General features: G+C 42.6%; 1 protein-coding gene across 9 annotated transcripts in view; it reads right to left on the bottom strand.

Moving 5' to 3' along the window:
• The window catches only part of PLEKHA6 (pleckstrin homology domain containing A6), a 778,700-nt gene that overhangs the window by 60,888 nt on the left and 701,198 nt on the right, over positions 1 to 16,614 (bottom strand). The window lies entirely within an intron of this gene.

Below are 16,614 nucleotides of genomic sequence, written 5' to 3'. Positions count from 1 at the left end.
AGAGCACTTAGAACTTAGATCTCGTCTGGACTGGAAAAGGACCAAAGAAGGACTGCCCTGCTGCACTGTGGAGCCAGGGAAGAAAGGCTGCACCGGGGTGGACTGTACCTGCTGAACCCATTGGCTAGCAAAGGAGAGGGACTGTGCCTGCTGTTTCCTGCTCATTGAGAAGCCGTCTCTGGAGCCCAGCCAAAGCAAGAGACTGCAAAGGTTAGCTGGCAGACCTCCTGATCACAGCACAGGACCATAACCGCTGAAGATGCCTGCTGGGGCGAGTTGGTAGCCCAAATCTTCAAGGCACCACATCTTGTCACCGTATAGCACCAGAGACCAAGATCTGATGCACAAAGTTGCCCCCTAGTTCGCTGAACCAGGGAGAGTTGTTAGAGTGCAGCTTGGTCACCCAGAAGGCAAGTTATCATCTGAGGCAGGGTTCCATTGTACCCCCGCTACCGGCTTACTGGCTTACAGTAGCCCAATGGTGTTTGGACTTCCGTCAGAACTGAGGATTCGATGGACGTCTACCCTTGTGGCCAGGATTTCCTCTCCAAGCAAGCCTGTTGACCAAGGAGTAGCCAAAAGAAGATCCTGTTGACCGCATCGCATCTAGAGCATCCTTGAGCATCTTCACATCCTGTATCCCTTGCAACAGGTCCACTTACAAAAGAACCTACTGCAAATGATAAAAATGCCTAGAACTAACTGAAGACTGCTCCTACCTTTGAGGTAAATGTTTCAGTGGACCTTCCTGCCCCCTGACTGTCTCACAGCTGGAGATCATCGTCCAAAGTAACTCCAAGTAACCGCACTGATACTCACCTTAATTTTTCCTCAATAGTTTCCTAAGTGTCAAATTCGTCAAATTTACCAGTGCTTGTTCCCCGTTGAGTAAAAAGTGCACATTTACGGTACATTGTAAATTCTATAGCTCCAGGACCCCACAGTTGATCTTTTTTGTTTTGGTGCCTAAAAATAATAAATTTAAGTTGGTTTTCTTGAGTGTCTCGTGTATTTCTTCGGCAATTGTTTTGGTGCTGTTTAAATGCTTTACACTAGTTCCTTTGTGTACGCCTTGCTGCTCCGAGGCAAATATGCGAACGAAGATGGCCGCCGTAAGGTCGAGCATTTAAGAGGCTCCCGGGATTGGGATCACTTTCTGGTCTGAATCCCTGTTAAGGCGGACACCCGTACAGTATCTGTGTCCTTTAACCCCCCCCCCCCCCCCCCCCAACACCACAAACATAATTGATACTGGAAGAGTACCTGATCTTTGATCTTTTTCACCTCAATTTCCTCGAGGTTCTCAACAGGCTGAAGGAGGGAGTCCACATTTGGATCACCGGTGGGCTGGAGGAATTAAGTCACTGGTTCACGATTGTGGTCCTCTGGTCAAGTGAGGCCTTCCCTTCTACTGTCCCTCCATTTCTCACCTCGCACCCTACTGCTCTCCAGGTGGGATGCCCGAGGTCCTGGTTTTGGGCGATCAATGCCGGAGTCCGCCATATTGCCGAGAACCGCTCAAGCAGGAGGGTGGTAAGTTCTGGCTACATCCTCCACCTGCCTTGGACCGATGCAGAGTCCTGCAGTGCTGCAGTGTTGCACCCTGCCTGTGCTTAGGGGCTAGCATTAAGCCGTGCACTCACCGGGCTTTGTTTTTCCCCTGGATCAAGACTCTGATGCCCTGTAGAATCCCGCACTGCGTTCCGGTGCAAGATCTGCTTTAACCTGGGTCCTTCTACTTCGCTGGGGACTCCGGCCAGTGGCGGCTCCCTGTGAGACCCACTGCCGGATTTCCAGGATGAAGCAGTCTGTCCCCAACTGCGGGGCTATGTCCTCCATGATGGGCGGTTTCCTAGTCATGACTGCCTAACAATTGGATTGGACCCTGCAGCTGAATAGTGGTAAGCGGCTGCCTGACTCATCATGTCCTTAAAGCATATTTTTCACCCTACACCCCCTATCTACCAAGAACTGTTGCCACTCCTTTCAGCGACACATCGCTGTACCACACTAAGACCACAGGGCCAATCATGAGCATGGTGTTCGCTGGCCCTTACACCTGACCGTGCCCCTCCAGGATACACCTCGCTGCTACTTCGCTGATCCTGCAGAGCTTGCCATTTACACAGATCTTGCCCTGCAGCAACTCTTTACTGCATGTGCTCGGTGTAAGTCGGGTCCTGCCACTTTGACTACCAGGAAGGTTTGAGTCCCCAAGAGGACTGATTCTTTATTCGAGTATGGCGCAGACTGTCCCTCACTGCTTGTCCCCAACCATCTTTGCTTGCTCGCTCAGAGGGGATTTAAAGACAACCCTCATTTTTGGCTACTGGTGAGTGTGACTTATCGACCGGAACATGCTTTTCCTTGTTCATATTGGAATAGCTGTGGGATTTTATTCCTCAGTCACTTCGTTTTTATACTCAGACAACTTTCGTTTTACCTCTATTTTATTACATATAGTACATTTTATATTGGTGTTATTATGCCATTTAAGATGGCCCCCATGGTTGTGCCTGGAATCCTCACCCATCAACTTTCCCAGATATTGATACAAGACTATCCGCAATAACACGAGAACAAAAACGGAAAGGGGACTTCCCAGACTTTATATGAAGTAACCCTCACTCCTGCTATCAAAATGGCAGTAATCTTGGAAGGGGATGCCTCAATATGGCTACTGTACCCAACATGGAACCATCCCATATAAACAGACTGAACTCCCTACTGCCCCCTGCAGGACACAACACGTTTAGATTAAATTACCCTACTAACTTAACCAAAAGCACCACTAGAAATCTCAAACATAATATTTTCAAACTGAATAAAGAAACACTTATTACAAACCTTTACATCTGCTACAACAAGGGAACTATACCTAATTATCTTTTCTTCGTCACTAATGTTTGTGCTAAATGGAGTAAAGTGTTAATGTTTTTTACTCAACCTCACCACCACCAAGAAAGCGTCACATGGCTATAAACTCACTATTGCGTCTTCACCTTTGTACAACGCTCAAGCAACCATCTCTACCTTAACAACAACACCGTGCTCATTAAATTATCCAAGCTCAACTTGGAACATTTAAATGATCTCTTCTCCTACATCAAGAACAAGTTAGACTCTAACTTCCCACTGACTCCCTTCCTTGCCATAACCACACCCCTTGTACCCCGCTCCTCACCGCATCCCACTTCTCTTCCATGGGTATAATTACAGTCCAAAATACCCCTTCCTCTCTCGTGAATGCCAACCTTACCAAACAACAACATATCTCTCCTTCGAACCTAATAGGGAACCCTATCTCAACACTGCTCTCAACCGGGACTGTATCCAAATCACTCCCATTCAGTTATCCAATATTAAGATTCTGATAGTGGACCCTACGAACGACTGTCCACCTGACTATCCTGATTTGACTAGATATCCACACCATAGTGATCCCACCAGTCAGGAGCTCATTAGGAGTCTTCACACTTACTCTATGCTCAATACAATAAAATCGGATCTATAGTTGATTAGACTGACATTCTTAATCTAGTGAATATCACCTCTAACAAAGAACATAATAGGTTGATACAAAAAACTCGCCTCCAGAACTGCAACATCCCTATTCCGAAATGCCCTACTGCTGCCAGCCCTGCCTAAACCAGTGCTCGTCAACCTAGTTATAGAAGCAAACCGAATCCAGATAATTCCTTCCGCCCCAATATGCTAGTGAGACAGTTATCGGATAACAATAGCCTCTCCCTCCTAGCCACATATAACCCTGCTCTGACGGATCATGTTATGTCTACTGAAAAAGTTAGACTACTACTACACACGCTCTCAGGGAACCCCACCCTAGATCTAGGCCCATTAATAAAACAAACAAGTCCCCATCTCACACACTTTCGCTATTGCTACCAAAACTTTCTAAAATGCTCGTTATTCAGCTGCGAAACACACAGCTAACGTAGATGACCTTATACTTAACCTTGAGCTCCGAATGAATCCTCATCCCCTATACTGGACATCCAGTCCCTCCCAGTCATGGCATCATCATACCAGACCGTTCAGGCGCTCCGTGGGTGGACTCGCCTCTATCTACCGGTCCCATCTAGCTATAAAACAAACCCATTCGCTATCACTGCCCTCTTACGAATATCTGAGTATCAACATCTCCACCAAAGACAACTCAAAATGCACTCTACACACAATTGACCAACCTCCTGGAGATAACCACACACTCATCGAAGAGATCTTGGAAATCATCTCCACTAATAATGGAGACCATAACAACCAGATTTTTCTTGGTGATTTCAACATTCACTGAAACGACCCAAATGACTTGCTTGTGAACAGCTAAAAATCCTTTCCTCGTGACCTCAACCTGATTCAAGCCTGTAACAGCCCTAATCATAGCAAAGCAGAACCCCATACAAATTGAATCTATCCTAAGATGCAAATGTACTGACCACTATTGCATCCCTTTCTTTATAGCTGAAAGGGCAATTATCTCCAGGGTTAAGCCTGTGAAAGCCAAACATTGGGTCAGAGACACCCCGAACATCAATCTTGTCACACTCTCGGCTATTAGTGACCGTTGCCTGTTCCCTCCTGCCAACATGATTGACACATTAGACCTCACCGATCACTACATCAACTACATGTCAAACATCATGGATGCCATTGACCCAAAACAACTAAAAAGTGTCCCCTTCAAAAGATCCAACCCATGGTTCAACTGTAACCTTAACAAGGAACGCCACCACCGCAGACTTGCTGAAAGATCATGGAGACTTGTCCCCTCATAGATGAACCTGAAACTTCTGAGACAGAGCACCTATAATTGGCACATAAGAAATTCCAAAGCAGCAATTTATCAACAGCAGCATTGAATCCACCCCAAAAGTTTGAAATTGTCAAAAAACAAACAAATTGGATAAGCAATTCCTTTTCCTCATGCAACAAAACCTTACCATTTTGAGAAATGGTTGCCTCCTTCTCTGCTGAGAATCACCACTGATCTCCAGAATGCTATGAAACTCTTAGTGTTCGAAGCCCACCACACCACCCATGCTCAGGAAGAATCCTCTAGAAGCCCTCCCCACAAACCAAAAAACAATGCTGCTTGGTCCAGCTTTAAAACGTTTGATGAAAGTGGCATCTTAAAACTTTTGGCATCTCTGAAATACTCCAACCATTTCAGTGATCCTCATACCCTTCAAACTCCTCATTGAGACCAAACACCTCCTGCTGACTTTATGTTCCAGGATTATCAATGCCTCACTTACTCAAGGCTTTATGCCAGACTGCCTAAAAAGTGACCAGGTTACTCCTATCTTTAAAAGAACAACTCCAACCAGCCTGACTAACAACTACAGCCCAATCTCCAAAATCCCAACTTTGGCCAAACTCTTAGAACAGTGTGCACCTACAGCTCTGCCGTTACATCAAGCAATTCCAACTCCTTGACCAATGCCAATCTGGTTTCAGGCCAGGTCACAGCACCAAAATTACTCTGGTCCACATTGGTGATGACACTCTACGTTCATTCGATCAGAATGAATCTTCCTTTTTAATCCTACTTGACCGGTCAGCTGCATTTGACATGGTCAAACATGAGACTCTTATGAAACTATTAAGATGGAGGGTGGGTATCTCTTGTACCTTGTTAAAATGGTTCTCCTCATTCCTACACAACAGCTCTCAATGCGTTTTAATCAACCATGCTCTATCTGATCAGTCGCCAGATACGCTTTGCATCCCCAGGCTCAACTCTCTCCCCCACACTGTTTAACCTGTACATGGATCCCTTGACTGAAATCCTGAAACTCACATCTCCTACCACATGAATGCAGAAGATACTCAACTCTGCATGAAAATTGCCTCACCTGAAGACATCCACATCATCAATAACACTTTGACAAAAACTTAACATTGGCTGACTCAAAACCACCTCAAACTTAACGCTCTCAAAACCACATTCTTTTTAATCCCACCACCCAGTATCACTCCTAAAATCAAAGAATGGCTCCCACATCTCACAGCCTCGAACTGTACCTCACACATAATTGACTCAGCAAAATTCCTAGGAATAATCTTGAACAGTAACCTCTCCATGCAGAACCACATTGGTGCCTCCACCTGAGAAGCTAATTGTCTACTACACGCATTAAGGAAACAGTTCTCAGAACAGCAGTTCAAGCACTTTTGATATCTAAATTAGACTATGGTAGTACTACCCTCATGGATCTTCAGAAAATCAAGCTAGCACCATTAATGGTTACCTTGAACGCAACAGCTAGGCTAAAAAAGGAACATATCACTCCTGACCTCCAATCACTGAACTGGCTACCCTATGAGGCTAGGATCTACCTCAAAATTGCTTGCATGCTGCATAAAGCTCTTCACCACAATAATACTTCTTACCTGGCGCAGAAACTGACCCTTTCTCCAGAAACGGATCTTCACAAAGCACAAGCTACCTTCTACTGAAGCCACAAAAATTCAACAAAAAGAAAACCTACAAACGAGCCTTCTCCGGAGTTGCCGAAAAATCTGGAACTCTCTTTCTCCCAAGAGCAGGTCCAACCCTTCAACATCCATCTTCAAAAAAGAAGTAAAACCTACTATCAAACATTATTTTTAGATTCAGGATATACCTCACTCACCTCCAGTCGTGACGCTATTTGATCCTGTTCATTTTTGTTGTTGCTACTTTCCTTGTATGACACTCTATTGATCACTTCTAGGTCCACCACCATCTGAGATCTACGCCGATCTTCCATTTCCCAACCATCTACATGCTAACTGGTGAACACCAAGACACCCAAAAGAGTCTTGTCCACGCGATTATTTTCAAGAGACTACGTATTCCGGTCTTCTTACCCTGTGGTATTTTCCATGGTTTTGCCACTGTAATTATTACTTCCGTGACCAATCCCATGTATATTTGTATTGTTTATCGCTCTTATCTTAACTACCTTTCGTTATTCTTGTACAGCACTCTGACACCCGAAAGGGTCTTGTGGGCGCTATATAAAACTCGATACGTAAAATAAAATTAATAGAATGAACAGCTGCCCAGGGTTGAGCTAGAGTGTTTAGCAAATGAAACGTATTGGTCCTAAAGGGGTTGGTAAGTATTACACGTAGAGGTCACACCACCCCGCCATATAACAGACCCCATTTCCTCATACTCCCCTCGCTATGCTCTGTCTGCATTATTTTTTTTAATTTGGGCTTTTATGTGTATGTGCGAGCAAGTTTTGATGACTAGAGCATCTCTAGGAGGCTGGGTCGCTTGAATATGAATTCCGAATTATTCAAGCATATAGAAATATTTGACAGGTAAGAAGATGTTTCCTTTCCCAGTATGAGATCAAGATTGTAGCTATTTCATATAAATTCTTAAGTGTCACAAGCCCAACTAGTCGTTAAATGCTCAACTAGTGTACCTTGTGTTGTGCTGCATCAACACAGTAATGGTTCTTGAAAATGTGCACTGAACTCTAGGGGCCTGAATCACAGAACTAACTTAAGACAAAATCCTAAACTTACTACCATTTTAGTACTAACAGAAGGCACTTACTCATTTTGGTATTCACAGAAGGCACTTACTCATTTCAGTATTCACAGAAGTTAGGAGTCCTAACTTTATGACTCCTAAACTGAGAAAAACCCTAACTTTAAAACTTTTGGTATTCACAGAAGGCATTTAGGAGTCCTAAAGTTAGGACTCCTAACTTCTGTGAATACCGAAATGAGTAAGTGCCTTCTGTGAATACCAAAATGAGTAAGTGCCTTCTGTGAATACCAAAATGGTAGTAAGTTTAGGATATTGTCTTAAGTTAGTTCTGTGAATTGGGTCCTAGGTGTTTCACGGATATGTTCACCATAAATGCTAGAGCTGTACCCCTTTTCTTGATATTATTAACAAATGCCAGCCAAACCTGCCCTGGTAGTTTTCCTATAAGTTCCAAAAGGCAACAAATACCTCCATGTTTTTCATTATTCCTTAATTGTATCCTTGTAACACAGCGGTTTGAACCCCCAATGTATGTAAACTAAGTATTAGCAGAGCATTTTTACAGAAAAGTTAATCATGAGATTAACCTGTAATAAAGACATTACTTCCTTTATTAATCTAGCATCTATAACGAAAATACCTCATATAAAGGATTTAACTACACCTCCTGCATTTATCTAATTGATTTACATTTACATATTGGCTCAAAAGGCAGACGTATGAACTCGAACAAAAAGATTTCGAGGCACACTGGCAAGACTACGGCTATTGTCTTACGTTTCAAAACATTAATATGCAGATGTGACTCTAAAATCGTCCATTTACCGCATGCTGACAGATATTGTATTTGTCATGTTTTTGTGTCTCACTCCATTGGAGATGGACGCTACACTATGCTCACCCATTATACATTTGTGAACATCCTTCCCTGTAATAGATGTCAGTTTCTACTTTTTTTTCACTGATCTACCCCCTTCATTAGCCTAATACTTCACAGATTGTGACCAGTGGAAATGAAACCACTCTTGCAGTGGTCTCATATATAAATATGAGGGCCACAAAAATGCACAATGGCATCGCTATAAGCAGTTTCATAATCTATCACAGAATGTGAAGTTGATAAAGACAATTTATTGAAAGGTTCCATTCCTTTTGTGCAGAGTAGGAACTCAACTGATAGGTTTCTATCCTGGTTCTAAGAAAGTCTTACGTTGGTCTGGTTTCAAGAGTGTTTTTTTTAGTTCCAACTTAAAACGCAAGCAATGTGATAACTGTATCGGATATACACCAACTGGGATATATGATGTTACAACGCGGACTTTTACTCCGCATACCGTTACAACGCGGTTTTTACAACGCGGATACTGTAACAACGCATGTATTTACAACGCATTTTTTTACAACGCAGGTACCTTTACAACGCAGACCATTACAACGTAAGTATTGGTAAGTATATATTATTATTAATAATATAATAGTAACTTAATTTTAAAAATATAATTTCATGTAATTTTAAATAATTTAATTTCCGTTAATTAATTTAAATTTAAATTAATATTACTTTATTTTTACCATGTACCCCTGTACCCCAGAAACTCAAAACTGACCCTAAACCCCAAAAATAAATTAAAGTAATTTTATGAAATATAATTTAAATTAATTATTGTAAATTAAAAAAATTATAACTTTATTTTTACCCTGTACCCCTGTACCCCAAAAACTCAAAACTGACCCTCAACCCCAAAAATAATGCAATGTAATTTAATTTAATTTATTTACTATTAAATAATTTAATTTAAAATTAAATTTAATTTATTTTTACCCTGTACCCCAAAAACTGAAAACTGACCCTGAACCCTAAAAATACCCCTTTACCCAAAAACTAAAAACTGACCCTGAACCCTAAAAATACCCCTTTACCCAAAAACTGAAAACTGACCCTGAACCCTAAAAATACCCCTTTACCCAAAAACCGAAAACTGTCCCTGAACCCTAAAAATACCCCTTTACCCAAAAACCGAAAACTGACCCTGAACCCTAAAAATACCCCTTTACCCAAAAACTGAAAACTGACCCTGAACCCTAAAAATACCCCTTTACCCAAAAACTGAAAACTGACCCTGAACCCTAAAAATACCCCTTTACCCAAAAACTGAAAACTGACCCTGAACCCTAAAACTACCCCTTTACCCAAAAACTGAAAACTGACCCTGAACCCTAAAAATACCCCTTTACCCAAAAACTAAAAACTGTCCCTGAACCCTAAAAATACCCCTTTACCCAAAAACTGAAAACTGACCCTGAACCCTAAAAATACCCCTTTACCCAAAAACTGAAAACTGACCCTAAACCCTAAAAATACCCCTTTACCCAAAAACTGAAAACTGACCCTGAACACTAAAAATACCCCTTTACCCTAAAACCCAAAACTGACCCTAACCCCTAAAAATACCCCTTTACCCCAAACATATAACATTTAAAATATAACTATATACTTACCAATACTTACGTTGTAATGGTATGCGTTGTAAAGGTACCTGCGTTGTAAAAAAATGAGTTGTAAAAACATGAGTTGTAACAGTATCCGCGTTGTAATGGATGCGTTGTAACAGTAGTGCGTTGTAAAAAATGCGTTGTAACAGGTGCACACCAACTGTATCACCATTGTTGTGTCTGTAGCAATTCACATGAAAACTTCATTTCAATCGCGCATCAAATGTATGTTACTCTGTAACCATCTATTCATAGCATATAGTGCTGTGGATTCACATGCTCTGCAAACTCATAGTGGTGTATGGACGGGGGGAGGGTGCAGATAGCCCCTCTCGTCCCTCGCACAGCAGTCAGCCGTCCACTCACCTCAGAAAGAACGGCAGTGGGTCCTCGATCTCTCCAGCACGGTTGCCATCTTAAAGGTCTGTTAAGCCTCCGCCAACCAGAGGGACTCTAAGTGAATATTCGCCCGTGGCTTGGATCAACTCAATTTATTTGGGGCCCCGGGGGTTGCAGGTATCCCCTATAAGTCCAGGCCTAGTTACTCGCAGCCATTTGGGGCAGGATAATGTTGGATGGCAATCCTGGACTGCAGTAGCCTCACACATGTGTGGCCATCGTTTGCCGGCTCTCTTTCGCTTCCAACATTAACCAAACGTAATCTACTAAATTGTGGTTTCAAATTAGACTACTGTTTTGACAAATGGTAGCTAGCCTTTAGAATAGATACCGGGGAAGAGCCACGGGAAACAAGATTATCATGCCACCAATTCGACATACTCTGATCTCAGCGTACGGTTTTACAGCTTTCATGGTGACCCGCCTTAGATCTGCCTACCTGCAAGTCCAGTACTAAATATCAGCTGCTAGGATGACAAAGGACTTCATTGGCAAGTAGTAGGTAGGCAACGACTCAGAGAAGCAAAGGAAGGTGTCTGTTCGCACTCGTGTTCTCAGAGTCGAGCTAAAGCTTTAAGTGTTGGTACGGGTGTGATTCGATGGACCATAAGATGAAACTGAACAGAAGCTGAACGGTCTCATTATCCTCAATGTCCTTGCTAGACTTTCCGAGTGTGAATCTGAGCATGAGGGTGCAAGCGTTGCACTCATTGATTGAAACTTGGGGTTTGACAGTACCACCAGAGGGCTGGGGTGCGTGGAAGCTCCTGTCTTAGGGTTTGTGCTTTTATGTATTCATAAACCATATGGTCTGCAACATTATCAGCCAGGCCACAGAGGATTTGACGTACATAACATACTCTAAGATTGCAGAGTGAGCGAGAGAGCGAAAGAGAGTATGCTCATTCTATGCTTAATGTGTTTGAGGGTCACTGCATAGTTTTCATATGGGTTGTTTTATTGGATTCTCGTGGGTCTCTGTTCTGCTTGTCTGTCACAGTAAGTAATTGTCATTGCTATTTTGTCTACAGGTGCTTCACTGTTGCGAAGTTGAGGAAAAGAAAATTAAAATTAAATAAAAAATAGTTATAAAAATGCATAGGTGAATTGGCTTCAAGTGCAGCACTTGGAGGACTGAGTTTAGGCAATACTATTTTGAATCTCTATGTTTTGTCTTCCTTATACATATATACCCTTTCTGTGTGGGTATGTAACTATGTTTGTTGCTTTACTCTTACTGTAGAACAAATAATGTTAAACAATCTAAACTTGGACTCGCTCAAATGCACTAGTGTGTCTCATCCCAAACCTCCCTCAATATATCCTCTACCTCCACTCAGACTCATCCTAACCTCATTCTACTACTATGATCTCCAAAATAACCATTTCTGGACTCTTCCCGCCGATATTCCTCCTAGGCTCACCAAAAGCCTAATTTTACTATTGTGCTCTCACAAAACTCCTCTCTCTAAATTCTACCCTTATGAATCTCTCCTGGACGCATCCCAAACCTCATCTTACTACTATGATCTCCCAAATAAAACATTTCTAGACTCTTCCCTCTTCTATCCCTCCATTATACTACTCAATCCAACTAACAGACTTATATGTTCAACACTCAACTTTCCCTATCCAAATCCACCACCAATCCTTTTCGGGTTCTGGAGTAGTGCGTGACTCGTTGAAAAGCACTTTGACACCTCGTCAGGGGTAGTAAGCCCTATATAAATACAATTACAATTTAGATTTGGGCCCGGATGTTTGCAACTTGTCTTTCTTCGAAGAAGTCTAAGTCACAAGACCAACTGTGACTCCAGCCTTGGTCCACAGTGTACCAGCACACTGGCTCACCTAAGATTGTTTTCTTCAGCCATCAGCCTTGCATGTTTGGAAATGCTGCTTCAGGATCACTTTTCTAACACGGCAATGAACACAATGCCGAAGAAAACATCTACCCATGACACTGGGGCTCCAGATCCAATGGTCACTGAACAGTACACATTTATGCACTGTGGGATCAAGCTGCCATCCTCGAGTGCTCGCTGATGTTTCAGGGAGAAAGCACCATGAGCAAGGGTATGGAATGTACATCCTTCTAATTCTGCCCACCAAATTACCCTGAAGTGACCATCACAAGGTCTACACCCTCTGCCCATCTCAGACCCACATAGAGACTTCCTGCCAAGCCTGCATTTCCTTCCGCTGCAAGAAAACACAGAAGTACTGTAGGGAAAGAAGGTGGTCCACAGGACGCACAGTCAAGCCTCGTCAGATCACCTCATTTTTTGTGCAAAAGATATGTCAGGCACTGAGGAAGTGTAAATCGGGCTTCTCAACATTTCTGCAGGACAGGCAGAAAGACGTCCAAGACCAACCCTAGGTGGCAAGGTGGCAGGAGTATGCAGTGGAGAAGTGTGGCTCAATGATTAGAGCGGCAGACCCTGATGCAGAGGTCTAGCCCGGGACCAGGGTTCAATTCCCAGCCTCGGCGGGTCTTGTGCTCAAAATTCCACGGACCTGATAATTCTCGCCTCGGTGCCTATTCCAATCATGGAGTCTCACTCTGCAACTCTGGGCAATAGCTTGCTTAATCTCCACAACGGCCCCCACAACGCTAAGGATGCCTGGCCTCAACCTTGGGGGTGCCCAGGAGTGGACGCCTCACAGGGAAAGCCAGAATGGGTTCCACAGCGGTATTCGTACAAGCGCCTTGAGACCCTTGCGGGTGAGTAGTGTGCTATACAAGTATCAATTTACATTTACATTTTTGCAGAGCATTTGTATCTACTGCAGCACATACTATGAGCACTCAGTCTTTGCTGCCTGTGTACCTATTGGTCTACCCAAAAGCCTCATTCTTGGCCTCCTGCAGGACTTCAAATGACCTGCTTTTTAAACAGAGGTAATTAGCCACGTGAAGCAGAATTAAAACTTGCAGCTTATGGCTTCTTGCATTTTAGTATGGACTTGTATGTGTGGTGTAATTAATTTCTTGCAACCTTGAAAATGGGCAGCATGAAGTATAAGCTTGAAGAGGCTAAACATCCTTTACATACAAACTTAAAAAATCTTTGATTGCAAGTTTGTTGAAAGCTTTTCTGCTCAGTAAGTATATTATATAAGAGTTCTCGCTGATTCTCTATCAGTGAGGTTGGCAACATTTGGGTCACTGTAAGTCATGCACATTAAACCCACTCTTTAGGAACATTGTTACAAGTTTAAATTCAGGTATCTTTTTCTTATCAACTTAATTTTAATAGGTTTCTGAATTTGGAAAATAAATATTTTTTCCAGCTGCCTACCCAATTAAACTATTTAGACAGTGTTAATTTTCCTTTTCTGTGTTTTTGCGAGCAGATATATTACTATCTAGAAAACGGTTATGTGATTTTGGCATCCAATTTGTGGATGAAAGCTGGACACCATTTTACCAAAGATCAACATATGAAGAAATCTCTGTCTGGCACAGATCTCACATTCTTAGGGAGTTTCAGAATTCCTTGGTCAGACCTTCATTTCCTCACAAAACATGCTATATGTATAAGGTGTTTTATAAGGTGACTAGGGATTTTGGCCACACGTAAGAACTACTCAGGAGACCCATTAAATAAGTACTGATCTAGAACATTGGCGGCTCCATGTGACAATCTATCACAGATTTAAAAAGTGTCCTAATCAACACACACTGTTGCATTTCTTGATTCTGTCAAACGTCCATTTTTGAAATTAAAGCCAGAAGTGGATTGTCCAATATGCAAACTACTAGGCTTTTAAACAAGCTCATTTTCTGAAGCACCTGCTCACTCAGTTACCAGCAGGGCCAGACTGGCCGTAGCGGGCACCGTGTGTTTTCACGGTGGGTAGGAAGGGCGGGGGCCAATTTTCGACCGGTGGTGGGCGTTTTTCATACTGAGAGCCGATTTTGCAGCAGTGCTGTAAAATTGGCCCCTTGTAACCAGACAGCACCATTATTCCCACCAGATCCCACCACCCGACCACTCCCTCCGTGGCCAGACGGACGTAATTGCCAGGGCTGGTTTGCAATCCAAGACAGGCCCTGGTTACCAGCCCTGTGAAATTATTCTGTTGTAGGATCCCAAGCTGTGCACACTCCTGCCATCTAGTGTCTGTGGGCACTGACCATGAGTGTGGTTGTAATGAGGCCACCTCTTTAAAACAGGGGCTGGTTCTCCAGACTGCCCCTGAAGTCCACATCGTCCTTCAATGTTTTTTTCACAAAGTTGGTTTTGGTTCCATGGGAGTGGATGAATGGCCTCCCACTACACGATTCTCTCCATCCTGATCATTGGAGCGTTTGATCCATGACACTGGAATCGGATAGTGTACGTTCTTTTTTTTAATTAAATGCAAACTTTTCCCAATGTTATCATCGACGGCTGACGAAAACATGTTTACGTTTTGAACTCAGTTTAATAATGAGCGCCAATGAACTGGCCAGCACCATAGCCGTAAGCAATGTTTACATAAGACTAGGGTAACATCAGGTGCACAGCTTATGGAACACTCAAGCTCACTATCCTAAAAGATAGAAATGTTGGACTAATTTTAACATGCACTCATATAAGCGTTTGGCTTTGGAAACCATTGAAAATGAGTCAAAAGTGAAACTTATGTCAACGAGGACAATGACAGTTCAGACCAGGAATACCTTAGAAGTCTTTTCAGAGTCTCAAATTTCAGGTACCTTTTCACAGAAGCACAATCAGTTCTTGTGGCATATGTTGACAGGGATATCTTAAGGATTTTAGGGGCCTGGGTCAAACGTATTTTTGTGGCTCCTGTTCAAAACAGATTTGAATGTATGATCCAGTTTCAGCTCTTTCATGTCCTCTTTGGCCAGGTCACTGGCAGTGCACAGGCACACCGGTCCAAATTCGAAATGTATTTGCATCTAATGTTCAGGGATAGTGATGTGTTTTCAATATTGTAACACAGCAGCAGCCCGCCCATTCATATTATGAATGAATGAAGGTGTTTTTGTTTGTAGAGCAGCAGGTACTGCAAGAGAGTCCTGGTGCTGAAGCAAATGACCAGTAGGAGGTGTCCCCTGCCCTACAGCTTATATTATTAATACTGCAAATAATTTCTGTGACACCCACATATTTGTTATATGAGAGGTCCTACTGTGATCTAAAAGAAACTTTTTGTGGATGTTACATGAAACAAACATTTCTCTGCAAAATGCCTGTAATAGACTCTCACTCATGACCCACATTAAAAATAAATTGAAGGAAACAGTATTTTGAAAAATCTGTTTAAGAATTGTTCAATGTCACCAGGGTGAGACTCTGCAGAGCAGGCTCTGTCAGGAGGCCTCCGGAAGGACTGCGACCCTGGGCCAGAGCCCACTTTGCCCATGCCTTAAAACGTCTCTGTATGTGGACCATCTTATAATGTTTTTGATCAAAGTAAAGGAGAACTTTGAAAAATCCATGCATTTCAATCTACCGAGACTTGCAAAAACATAAGGTGTCAAACATCAAATAATCCATCAGTATAAGAGCAGGCACCAAGATCTAAGTATCAGGTGACACAATCACCAAGCAATCTTCTAGTCTACCACTGTGCAAAACAACTAACTACCGCAAGTCGGGGCTATCCAAATTTAAATTTCATCCCGGTGGTCCTAAAAAGCAAGTCCAACCATCTGCAAAATAGAAAACCCACAAAAGATGTCCAGAAATTAGCCAAGTTGCAAGTATATGAGCACCAACGTTGAGAGACAACTTACTCTGCGGAGAGAGCCTTATTAACAACCCTACCCACTGCCACTACTTGGACTGAATATCATCAAGGGTTCAATCCAGTTGCATGGACTGTCACTGTAACCAGGCTTTGTCAACTACTGTGCATGTCACTAGGGGCATGTATTTTCCTAACATGTAGTCCTGGTGATTTTTGGAGCAGTGTGCATGCCATACTCTTTGGATATACAAAATGATGAATAAATCTATTCCTTCCTTAAAGTTTGATCTCATAATCTGTACAATCACATTTTACGGTTTTTGAAGCATACCCATTCCCTAAGTAGGGTCTTATTCCGTGTCAAATTGTGTCAAATTGTGTGACATTTTATGTGTACAATTTAGAAATTGTCCACTTTGTATGTTATATGAAGGAGTCCATGTACATGTACATGAAAACATCCTAAACCATCTTAAAATTGTTTTACACAAAGAGATCCTTGA

The sequence above is a fragment of the Lissotriton vulgaris genome, chromosome 5, assembly GCF_964263255.1.
Source record: "Lissotriton vulgaris chromosome 5, aLisVul1.2, whole genome shotgun sequence".
In the NCBI taxonomy this organism is placed as follows: domain Eukaryota; kingdom Metazoa; phylum Chordata; class Amphibia; order Caudata; family Salamandridae; genus Lissotriton; species Lissotriton vulgaris.
This window is presented reverse-complemented; position numbering and strand designations above follow the sequence as displayed.